Raw genomic sequence first — 12,811 nt, 5'->3', positions numbered from 1 at the left:
TAACATAACATAACCGTTTACGAAAGTATTTACTAAAGCTTAAAAAGCCAATCAAACGACCAAAGCTGTTAAAGTAGCCTACAAAAGTAATATAACACTAAAAAAGTTTAAACTCACTTAGGAAAGTAATAAAAGTGGGAGCGGTGGTCACATTGTGCTAGTTTCGTGGTGCTGGATTCTTTCTTGTGAAAATTCTGGTTTAGCGGATATATTTTATGCATTATTTTAAATAAAAGAGACGACACGGGACTGACCAACGAAAAGAAACATGTACATATTTGATAAGTCGTTTTAAGTTTTCAGTTACTTAGCTTGATGTATACCTCCGTAGTGTCACTAGGTATTTTATACTTTTTACTATAAAATATACTGCTATGGTTTGCGGGGTAGCGAAATACAACTGAAAATAAATGAAAATTAGACATGTTTCCTATCTTTTTCCATCGAGCCAACTTTAACCTTTTTAGGTTTTGGTCGTGTTCATTTTTATGGTATGTGCCTTACACTACGAGAAAACGTGTAAAATATAATATTTTAACTACAATTTTGCGTTAGGCACTTTTTAAATTAAATAATTAAGAATATCATTGACCCAGCATTACCGAAGGTCTCCAGCTTTCGCAGGTTTAATGATTAAATATAAATTTTTGGAAATATTTTTTTGGAAATGTGTCAAAATGGCGGAGCCATATAATTCTTCCGTTTTAAGCTATACGCGCACACAGCCAATAGAATGCCATGTGTCTAGATAGCCGTTTTTGCCAGACTTTTCCGAGACTACGAACGTTAACAAATGAAAATGTATGTGGCCAAGTCCCATTTAGTTTAAATAATGTGTATAAGTTTTAATGTATATAGGTACTTTGTTACTTCCTCTTAACATTTAAACTCCCATTAAAGTTCAAAGCTACCTAAATCAAACGACTAAAGCTGTTAAACTAGAATTATAAAACCATTTATAAGAGTTGTAAGTCCTTTTAAATAAGTTTCTAACTGCTTAAATCTTGAATAATGTAAAAAAAATGGGATAGCAAGTCTCAACAGGAACCAACACAACATCACAGCAGGAACGATAAGCGCACTACATTGATTCCCCAGTGGCCGTGAATACCCTGGAGCAGGTTCCGACATAACATTTTTAATAACGGTTTTGATGCGACCTTGGTGATCGCTCAGAGCGTTTTCACATTGTCCGATCTGATATAGGATGTCAAAAAATTGAAAAAAGCAGTCCTCCTATTTTGGTTAAAGCTTATCTTTTAATCAAAACATTTAAACAATAAATAAATATGAAACAGTAGTTTTTAAATGTAATGGGTCAAAGTTCTTTTCGTTGTCTTGTTTTTTATCCCCTAAAAATGTGACGGAGTGGAGCTTTTTGTATGCGATGAAATTTCGTTTTTAATTTTTCTTATGTTAAATATAATCTACAGCTAGAAAGACATACAATAGCACTCGTTTTTTTTGATAGAAAACACAAATACACGCGTGACAGAGTGGTCAAAAACAAAACAACGAAAAGAATTTTGTCATGTTTACTTTTTTATGGGCGTATCCGAAACCCGATATCGGATCGGACGGAATATGTGAAAACGCTGTCATGGTGCATGCGAATGAAGTCAAAGTCTGCGTGAGATGCGCGCTGATCACCAAGACCATCGTCAGGTCGTATCAAAACCAATTCGAAACCATGACAAATTGTAAAATCTGAATCGAGCTCTTTTATGTTCCCTGTATGTACGGATAAATAAAATGTCTGCGCCTGTCTGATCCCTGTGGGAAATAAGATCTGCTTTGACAAACATTATACATTAGTACAGTGTAAGAGAACTCTGACTGGTCTGATATTAAACATTTATTTGCAAATTCTTATCACCCGTGACGGAACGGCGACGGTCCAAATTATCTCTAAAGTGTAAATATATAAGCAATGGATTTATGATATACTTAACCGCAAATTTAAACTAGTCGTAGGTTTTAGCTATAAATCAATTCAGATTTTTTTTAAATCTAGTCTTAACTACCAGAGCATAATTAGATTTTGTTTATTTTTTTCGAACAGTGTGTCGATACATTTAGACACTGGCCGTTTCTATCTATTTGATGCTGATTGCGGTAGGTACGTAATAGAAAAACAAATATATACGTATAATCTTAAATTACTAGTTATAAATACCGATTTACTTTATTTCCCACAAGCATTTTCTAAAGAAACAACACAACCGGTCGACAACCTTTGTCCTAGCGGGTAGTGAGTAGTGACCCTGCCTATGAAGCCGATGGTTCGCATCCCGGTAAGGGCATTTATTTGTGTGATGAGCACAGATATTTGTTCCTGAGTCATGGATGTTTGCTATGTATCTAACTATTTTTATATTATATATATCGTTGTCTGAGTACCCACAACACTTCTTGAGCTTACGGTGGGACTGTAAGAATGTCCCTGCAATATTTATTTATTTAGTCCAACCAATACACACACAAACCAACCTGCCTGAACGAGGCCGATTCCTTCGCAGCTTTTATTTGATTCCACAAAGTGCCACACCGACTGTCACAGCAATACTAGACGTGACGTTTAGTTTAGACCGGACTATCGGTCCCATCACAACCTAACCAATCATATGTGATCTCGAGATCTTTAGCTACTATGGGAAGTTAGAGCTCAAATGTAGACTGGTCATGATTGGTGGATAGGAATACGTTTCGAACACCGGATGCAACGGAAATGAAGTGCTCGGAGAACTACCTTCCGACGTCTCGGATGACAGAAGGTGAGAATTGTAAGAAATGGCGCCTGGATGTTGCCCTTTTTTCATGATTGGGATATTTCATTTCCGATAGGTTTGAAATACAATAAATAAACTGTCGATTTTGTGGTGCATTTCTGGAACGGTATTATTGGTATTGGCCCAGAACTGTCAACCGTATGGACAAGCGGATCCCAGTTTTATTAACTAAGTTGTGGTTCGCCCAGAATAGAGACCTCGCGACAGTCGCGACCCGTAATAGGTACATACATTTTGATCAGACTATTTAGTACTTAGCTTACAAACTGATCCTTGTCATGTTCGAATTTAAAAATTGCATTTGTGCAAACTAAGTCCTTTCCAAATTTCATGAACATTACTTAAATATTATTCAAGATATCGTATAACAACCACACTTACCAGCATGAAAAGTGCATGCCTGGTCGACCTTAAAACCTCTTTCCATTTAGTCAAAAATTAAATTGTGTAGCTAGCCAAAATGAAAATCTTTAATACAAAACGCCAAGTTAAGCTTACATAAATCATGTATGGAAATAGTCACATGACTTCGTAGCATCTCTCGTACCGTCCCAGTACATTTTTTGTTTTGGCATTTGTCGATGTACTATTTACATCTTGGCTAGGCCCCCAGATCAGCGCTGTACCACTCTGAAAGATGAGAAAAATTAACCTTTCTCCTGAAACATACATCCAAACACACAATATAGTATTTTATGCATCAGTTGTATAAGAAGGGTCAAAAAAGGCGAGTGGCGTGAGTTACATTGTAAAGGAATACGCCTCGAGAATTTTTTGACCTACTTATACAACGTTGCATACAATATTTTTCCTACGAGTCAAAAAAATAAATCTTAATTTAGGTAAACAAATTACAGCAAAAGTATATAGCCAAGACGCGCGAGCATACCTTGTTACGCGCCCGGCCCGCCCCGGGCCGCGGCCGGCCGGTCGGCGACACCTCCTCGTAACTCATGAGGCCCTGGTACTTGCTACTTGCTAAATTAATTTTTTGGACAGTTTTTTCTCAATTTTGGCCACCGTAGCCTACGGAGACTAACAAGCAACGCTAAGCGGTCTTCGTAGTCTATGGGTGTTGCTAGATTACGGGTGTCACATGCGTGTTTCTGACTTATGAAGTAATTATTTTTACTATGCAACCAAATGAATATTTTGTAAGTTGGCATCAATGCACTTAGTTTAAAACCGTATTCGTTTTGGTTTTGTTAGGTTGGTAGCCATTAATCGCAGTAACGTTATAGCGTATAAAAGCACAAGAGCTTTTATGAGGAATAGACAATATAGACTTTTCATGAAATCTTTTATGTATGTTCTTATATTCGTGTTAATGAATGCATAAATGACAGATAACAGTAGAGGAGTAGGAAAAAATAATAATAGCATTTGGTTATAATAATGTGTTTCCTATGTTTCTAGTTTCACTCGAATAGGAATTGCGTTACCGAAGCGTTCACCGCAGCAACACTTAGCGGGCGCCGGCAGCCGCGACGAAACGTCGGCAAAACACGGCAAACTGGCTCCTAATGCAAAACACGGCAAATTGCCTCCATTAGAACGCATTAGGGCTGGTGACAGGCTGCTCTGTCTACCTCTAGTGGTAGTTGTATAGGTGTCGGGAGAGTTGGAGTGATTACACACACAGTTGTATGTAGTACTAATTGCAGATATGAAAGAGTAAATTTAATTTAAGTGAACGATATTTATATAAGCTAACTTTTCTATTCCAGCACGACGAAAGTGAAGGACCCGCGCGAAATCGTTTTTTCATACAAACGTAGTCCTAATTTTCCTCTCTGGATATTAACATTATTCCAAATATTTTGACATAATTTGTTGTATATCAATCACAGTTCGAAGATTTTTTTATAAAATTCGAATTAGAGCTGTCTCCATAAGAGTCAGAGGCACAAGACGACACATTAAAGCTTTTGAGTGCGAAGATGGTGCAGGAATCATATACTGAATGTCCCCCAAGACCCCTCTCTTCTACTACCTCTTCACATTACTACTTTTTTTATATACTCTTTACCGTCTCCATGTTTATGTGTATTGTATATTACGTTATCTGAACAAAACTAGAAATAATACTGCACTAAAAATATAATATAATCTGTATGCAGGAAGGGAATCTAATTAGTACTAATCATCAATCACTAAGCTCATGCAAAGCCAACACAGCGCAAGCATCGCTAATGACTTGATTAATTACGTAATTCACGCATTTGTGCTTAAAACAGGGAAAAATAAACAGAGTCGTAATCAAGAGGCGACATTCGCGTTCTTCATTCGATTATCTTGCTCATTACCGTCGCTTATTTAGGAGCTCTCGCGTTTTTGCGTAAAATATTTACGAATACTTATTAACTAATTAATAACATACTGAAGTCAAAATAAATAATAAAATTAATAGTTCTACGCTGTCTCAGAACGCACCCATAACAGAAGCACTTAGCAACCGGTATGAGCTACACTCGCGCTCCAAATAAGGTAATAGCAGGAGCAACCGCGTATGATTGGTCGTCCACTCGTCGGACCGCTATTCCCCCGGCATCCTAGCCGGCCGCTTGCTGGCATTCGACAAAATGTCACACAGACCTCTGGCCGCGTCGCGTTTTCGCGGTGTCTGTGTTCGTGCACATACCTTTTAAATTCCCCGGATTTTATGATAATTTTTATAATATCTGTATTCCATATTTGTTAAACGTAGTCACTTTGTGGAAGTGAAACTTTGTGTTTTTGTTATTTCCCCACTTTTGGGTAAGTGTGAATATAAATGATTATGTAAGATTAACTTTAAGCTTGTCATTAAATAATTAGTGCTTTTGCCCGCTAGTACTACGGCTATTTTTTATTTTCGTCTGCAAAGAATAGTCATATTTGCCTAGATATGTATAAAAGTATGCAGATAATGCCACTGAGCAACCGTAATAGCTGAAGGATCAGATCGCCATTTATCTATTGTTTTACCCTTCCCTTTTATTTCTTTTACTCAGACAACGTAATAAATTATGTAGTAATTGCTACTTAATAGTTATGATATGTAGACTTTCAGAGATTAGACTTTTCACGAATGTCTAGATAACTTATTTTCGCACACCTTTTGCCGCTTGCTTTGTTAAACTCCGCTCTGCCTTTTGATCACCGCCACACTCAACCTTTGGCACTTCTCCTTGTTGTTTGCTCATGGCGCTGAACAAAGGCATCGACAATAAGGAGTTTTCCATACTAACCCGTGGCACCGGCACATTACAGGAACACAATTCCGGCTGTTGGCATTTGAGGGATACGGTACCTGAATCCGGACATTTTGTCAAAATCCCGATTGGCGGGAAGTGCCTACAACATTACGACGCTTATCAGCTCGCCCGCTCGTGCCGCCGTGTCTGCGTTGCTACCTGCAATTGCACCTACCACCGGCTGCGCGTACCCACATACAAGGGAAGTGTTGTTGTGCGGAATTCCAAGGGTGTGAATATAATCGTAGGTTTAATTTTACAGACTGTTCAACGTAGGTAATTTTTGTAGATCCGCGACCTGTTAGTCGTGCATAATAAAGTAGTTAATTGTATCTAATCGTTGTATTATTTTATCCTAGCTCGGTGGAAAAAATAATAACGCGACAGTGGCGCCCATAGCGTGGAAGTTGAACAGTTCTGTATTCCTACATAATTATTACTCTTTAATAAATACTTTTTCACTTGGGATTCACGCTTGGTTTGCGTGTGTGCGTTGTAGAATTGTGAAGTTGTATTTTAAGGTTTTTTTTTGTTGCAATTTGTGTTGAATAATTAGGGTATAGAGTGGAGTAGTTTATTAAGTCATTGCAACAATAACGTTTTTGACCCTTATTTTGCCTTTGTAAACACTCTATACACTAATTTGGCTTTTTATCTGTTTTTCTCTTATTTTTTTTCTTTTTGGTTGCGCATCATTATTTCATTTCATTTTCTCATTCTCTATTCATTCTTGATCTATTTCTTCCGTAACATTATTTTTTCCCCTTTTAAATACAGCTCATCAACTAATATACTACTGTAACAGAACGGAGTGCTAGGTTTTTTTATTCACACTTATCCAAAAATCAAAATGTCCGAAATTAAGTTTCTCTCGCTACAGAAGCCCGAACTCACTTATGAGGTAGCTATTCGCGGCGAAACCCCTTCTGCAACTGTTGAGGGGCTGCGAAAGCAAATAGTAAAACTTGCCCCCTTATTACCTTCTGACGATATTTTAGAGTCACCATTTGATTCCAAGACTGATATTTCGGGGGTCGATGAATCGTTGCTGCGTCTGGAGGATATGGTAAAACAAATCTCGGCCACCTTTGATAAAAATAAGCTTGCACGAGCAAAGAATCTGCACAAACATATAACGTTTAGACTGGGCCGTATCGATACTTCGCTATCACCTGAACTTGTTCAAAATCTCAATAACAGCGTTAATAAGTCCGAGGACATAGGCGCGAACTTGGATAACCTTGAACCAGTTTCCCAACCATTGTCGTCTGCTAGTGCTTTCTCAGATTCCGTCCCCCTTGAAGGAAGAGTTATCTCTGTTTCTTGCGATAAAGGGTTTCTTACAGAGTTATCTAAACTAAAATATAATGGAAAGACTTGTGTTCGAGCTTTTATAAAGAGAGTCGATGAATTTACTTCGGCCCGTTCTATTCCTGGATCCAAGATACTCTCTTTTGCTACAGAAATATTCAGTGACGATGCTCTTCATTGGTTCCGTGGTATCAAGGATCAGGTTTCTTCTTGGGAGGTTGTTTGTAAGCGCTTGAAGGAAGATTTTAGCCGACCAAATTACGATTATTTTTTTCGCGAGGAGATAAGAGCTCGAACACAGGGCGAGCGCGAGAACATTACTGTCTATTTAGCTATTATGGCCGGCATGTTCTCACAACTAGATAAACAACCTACAGAGGCTGAAAAACTGGAGATTCTATTACACAATATTAGGCCTTGCTATGCCGCAGTATTGTCATCCGTGCAGTCCGTTGCGGACATTGACACCTTACGCTTGCTTTGCAAAAATTATGAAAATATTCAATCCCGCCTCTCTCATTTCCGTGAACCACCACGAGTGACACAGGATACTATGGCGCCGGATTTCGCTTACTCGCACTCGAGCAGTTCAAACCGTTTCTTTAAACCTTTTGCGTCCACCGGTAACAAGTCCTCGTCATATTTAAGTGGTTCCCAGAATGAAGGCAGCCCCAAGCCCGTGCATGCTGTTACAACAAAAAATAAATTTTGCCCACGTTGTAGGGATGACTCTCACTCTCTAAGGAATTGTAAGGCCGAACGGACTATCTTGTGTTTCCGTTGTGGTCGACCTGACGTCCGTTTCTACGACTGTCCAGATTGCCAAAAACCATCTTCCAGCCTTCCAAAAAACTAGTCAATCAGAATTGTAGTGCATCTGGGTCTTGTAATTTCGATAGATCTGAATGGAATGACTGGTTAAAAGTCGTTAAAAATTTCTTTTGTGTTTACAAGGTCGCTTCAGTTCTGAAAACTAAACCCAGTGGTGATAACAGGGCCTACATTCAAATAAAAATTGACAATAATAATGCTGTCGGTCTCTTAGATTCAGGTGCTGCGGCAACTATTCTGGGTAGTAATGCGCACAAAGAACTATTAGACTTGAATCTGACCCTACATACGGATCACTCTGAAAAGTTTGAGGCTGCCGGTGGTCACATCTTAGATTGCATTGGCTATATGTTGTTGCCTATTGAATTCAACAATACAGTGCATATGATAACCGCTTATGTTGTTCCGTCGGTGACAAATCCCTTAATTCTAGGACTGGACTTTTGGAGGAAATTTGAGTTATGTCCCAATTTAATTGGCACTATTGACATTCTTCAGACTACTAATTCCTCGCGGGTTTTACTTGACAGTATTGATACAACCACCCATATTATGGGTTTAGAAAGCATGGATAGCACGCAGCGTGATAAAGTTCAAAACATTATTGATTTGTTTAAACAACAATCCACGACCGTAAGGGGACTGGGTCGAACTTCTTTGATTTCCCACCACATCGATACAGGTGATGCACCGCCCATCAGGCAACGTTACTATCGCATGTCCCCTGAAAAGCAACGCATCCTAACTGAACAGGTGGATGAAATGTTAGCCCTTGACGTTATCGAGCCGTCTGAAAGTGCGTGGCAGTCCCCAGTGCTAATTGTTAGGAAAAAGAACGGAGAACCTCGATTTTGTCTCGACAGTAGAAAGCTAAATTTGGTCACTAAGAAGGACGCGTATAATCTGCCCTATATGTCAGAGATTTTAGATAATCTACGAGACGCGAAGTACCTCTCTAGTGTCGATCTTTCAAAAGCTTTCTGGCAGGTACCCATTGTTGAAAAAGATAGGGATAAGACTTCGTTTTACGTCCCCGGCCGTGGTACATTTCGTTTCAAAACTACCGCTTTCGGGCTAACTAACGCCCCGGCTACGCAACAACGCCTGGTAGATATGATGTTTGGTCCCGAATTTGATTTAAAAGTATTTGCCTATCTTGACGATATTATTTTGGTTAGCACTACCTTTGAAGAACATATATCACTATTGACTCGCGTCCTTGACAAATTAAAGTCCGCAAACTTGACGATAAATATCGACAAATGTCAGTTCTTCTGTAGTCAACTTAAATATCTTGGATACGTAGTCGACTCTCAAGGGCTACGAACTGACTCCGATAAGGTGGCCGCGATTGAAAATTTTCCCGTTCCGACTTGTAAAAAAGATTTACAACGATTCTTGGGAACAGCGTCGTGGTATCGCAGGTTTGTACCCAACTTTAGCACTTTAGCAGGCCCACTGAATAAACTTACTTCGAATAAAAAGAAAGCACCGCCTTTTAGCTGGTCGCCAGAAGCGGACGCCTCGTTTAAGAATCTTAAAAAATGCTTAGTTACAGCACCTGTCCTAGCTTGTCCAAATTTCCAGCTGGCATTCGAAGTTCATGCAGATGCTAGTAGTTATGGGATAGGAGCTATGCTAACACAAACACAAGACGGTAAAGAAAGACCAGTTGCTTATATGAGCAGAGCCTTGTCGGGAGCTGAAAAGAACTATAGTATAACGGAGAAAGAGACCCTTGCAGTCTTAACAGCGTTGGAACACTGGCGTTGTTACTTGGACAATGGTAAGACTTTCACTGTTTACACAGACCACTCAGCTCTAAAATGGTTCCTTACCCTTGATAACCCAACCGGTAGATTGGCCCGTTGGTGCATAAGATTATCTTGTTTTGATTTTATAGTAAAGCACCGTAAGGGTTCTGATAACATTATCCCGGACGCATTATCGAGACTCCCACCTATCGACAGTATTTCCACCGCTAACTCTTTTAGTTCAACTGCAGATAACTGGTACAAAGATAAATATAACACTTGCCTTAATAATCCCATATGCTTACCTAATTTCAAAGTTATCAACAACACCTTGTTTCGGTTATCAAAAAATCGCTTTCCGTTGACATCTGAGTTTGCCTGGAAAGAAGTAGTACCTGACGAACTACGTGAAAAAGCCATTCATGACTATCACTGTGAACCTACTGGCGGCCACTTAGGCATTCATAAAACGTACTTACGTCTGGCCCTATGCTACTTCTGGCCAAACATGCATGCGGATGTTGTGTCTTTTGTGTCTAAATGCTCGACTTGTTTGGCTATTAAATCGCCTAATCATACCACTCTGGGTGAAATGGGTCGACCTAAACAGTGTTCTAGACCGATGCAAATGATTTCAATCGATTTTATCGGACCTCTGCCAAGAAGCCGGAAGCAAAACACTTTTCTCTTTGTAATTGTTTGTTGCTTTTCAAAGTACTGCATGATGTTTCCACTTCGTAAAGCGACGGCTGCTTCTGTTGTTAAGATTCTTGAGGAGGAATGGTTTTTAGTGCATGGTGTTCCGCAGACTATTCTTTTAGACAACGGTAGCCAGTTCATTTCTAAAAGTCTTAATAACCTATTCGTCCATTACAAAGTTCCAAACATATTTTTCACGGCTAAATACTGTCCGCAGGTGAACACTGTGGAGAGGTATAATAAGACGATTGTTACCTGCATATCATCTTTTATTGAAGATGATCATAGAACATGGGATACCAAATTACGAAAAATACAGTTTGCTATGAACAATTCTACAAACGAAACTACTCGTTATACACCCTCCTTCATTGTTCACGGAAGAGAATTAGTTACGTGTGGTTCTCATTACGTCAACCCAAACTTGGATGACGAAATAATATTCCTTCCTAGGGATGTATATTGTGATAATATAGGTTACCTTTCTAATGTGTTTAACGAAGTACAAACATCTCTTTATGATGCGTTTGTCAAAAACACAACAAGATATAATTTACGGCGAAAACGATCTGAATTTTATATTAACGACACGGTCTGGAAGCGAACCTTTTACCAAAGTGATAAGGATGGTTTTTTTTGTAAAAAGTTAGCACCCAAATTCGTTGAGTGCAAGGTCACAGAAAAAAAATCACCACTTATTTATCGCTTGCAAGATAAATATGGCAATGATCTGGGACTTTGGCATATTAAGGACCTAAAATGGACTAACCAAGGTTAGATGTGTTAATAGTTTCTGGCAGTAGTATCAGCACTACAAGAACCGGATTTTACTTTTATTGAGAGATAACTAAAATCCTGGAGAGGCGGGCGGAATCTGTAGCGTTATTAACTAATTAATAACATACTGAAGTCAAAATAAATAATAAAATTAATAGTTCTACGCTGTCTCAGAACGCACCCATAACAGAAGCACTTAGCAACCGGTATGAGCTACACTCGCGCTCCAAATAAGGTAATAGCAGGAGCAACCGCGTATGATTGGTCGTCCACTCGTCGGACCGCTATTCCCCCGGCATCCTAGCCGGCCGCTTGCTGGCATTCGACAAAATGTCACACAGACCTCTGGCCGCGTCGCGTTTTCGCGGTGTCTGTGTTCGTGCACATACCTTTTAAATTCCCCGGATTTTATGATAATTTTTATAATATCTGTATTCCATATTTGTTAAACGTAGTCACTTTGTGGAAGTGAAACTTTGTGTTTTTGTTATTTCCCCACTTTTGGGTAAGTGTGAATATAAATGATTATGTAAGATTAACTTTAAGCTTGTCATTAAATAATTAGTGCTTTTGCCCGCTAGTACTACGGCTATTTTTTATTTTCGTCTGCAAAGAATAGTCATATTTGCCTAGATATGTATAAAAGTATGCAGATAATGCCACTGAGCAACCGTAATAGCTGAAGGATCAGATCGCCATTTATCTATTGTTTTACCCTTCCCTTTTATTTCGTTTACTCAGACAACGTAATAAATTATGTAGTAATTGCTACTTAATAGTTATGATATGTAGACTTTCAGAGATTAGACTTTTCACGAATGTCTAGATAACTTATTTTCGCACACCTTTTGCCGCTTGCTTTGTTAAACTCCGCTCTGCCTTTTGATCACCGCCACACTCAACCTTTGGCACTTCTCCTTGTTGTTTGCTCATGGCGCTGAACAAAGGCATCGACAATAAGGAGTTTTCCATACTAACCCGTGGCACCGGCACATTACAGGAACACAATTCCGGCTGTTGGCATTTGAGGGATACGGTACCTGAATCCGGACATTTTGTCAAAATCCCGATTGGCGGGAAGTGCCTACAACATTACGACGCTTATCAGCTCGCCCGCTCGTGCCGCCGTGTCTGCGTTGCTACCTGCAATTGCACCTACCACCGGCTGCGCGTACCCACATACAAGGGAAGTGTTGTTGTGCGGAATTCCAAGGGTGTGAATATAATCGTAGGTTTAATTTTACAGACTGTTCAACGTAGGTAATTTTTGTAGATCCGCGACCTGTTAGTCGTGCATAATAAAGTAGTTAATTGTATCTAATCGTTGTATTATTTTATCCTAGCTCGGTGGAAAAAATAATAACGCGACATGTGGGTGTTATTTTGCGTCTTTCCAACAGACTTTCACAAAAAG

At 39.2% G+C, this 12,811-nt stretch overlaps 1 protein-coding gene across 1 annotated transcript in view; it reads left to right on the top strand.

Annotated features, from left to right (window-relative positions):
- The window catches only part of LOC133522400 (thrombospondin type-1 domain-containing protein 7A-like), a 202,223-nt gene that overhangs the window by 69,172 nt on the left and 120,240 nt on the right, over positions 1 to 12,811 (top strand). The gene's annotated exons all lie outside the window — the stretch shown is intronic.

This window comes from Cydia pomonella, chromosome 10 (genome assembly GCF_033807575.1).
Source record: "Cydia pomonella isolate Wapato2018A chromosome 10, ilCydPomo1, whole genome shotgun sequence".
Lineage (NCBI taxonomy): Eukaryota > Metazoa > Arthropoda > Insecta > Lepidoptera > Tortricidae > Cydia > Cydia pomonella.
This window is presented reverse-complemented; position numbering and strand designations above follow the sequence as displayed.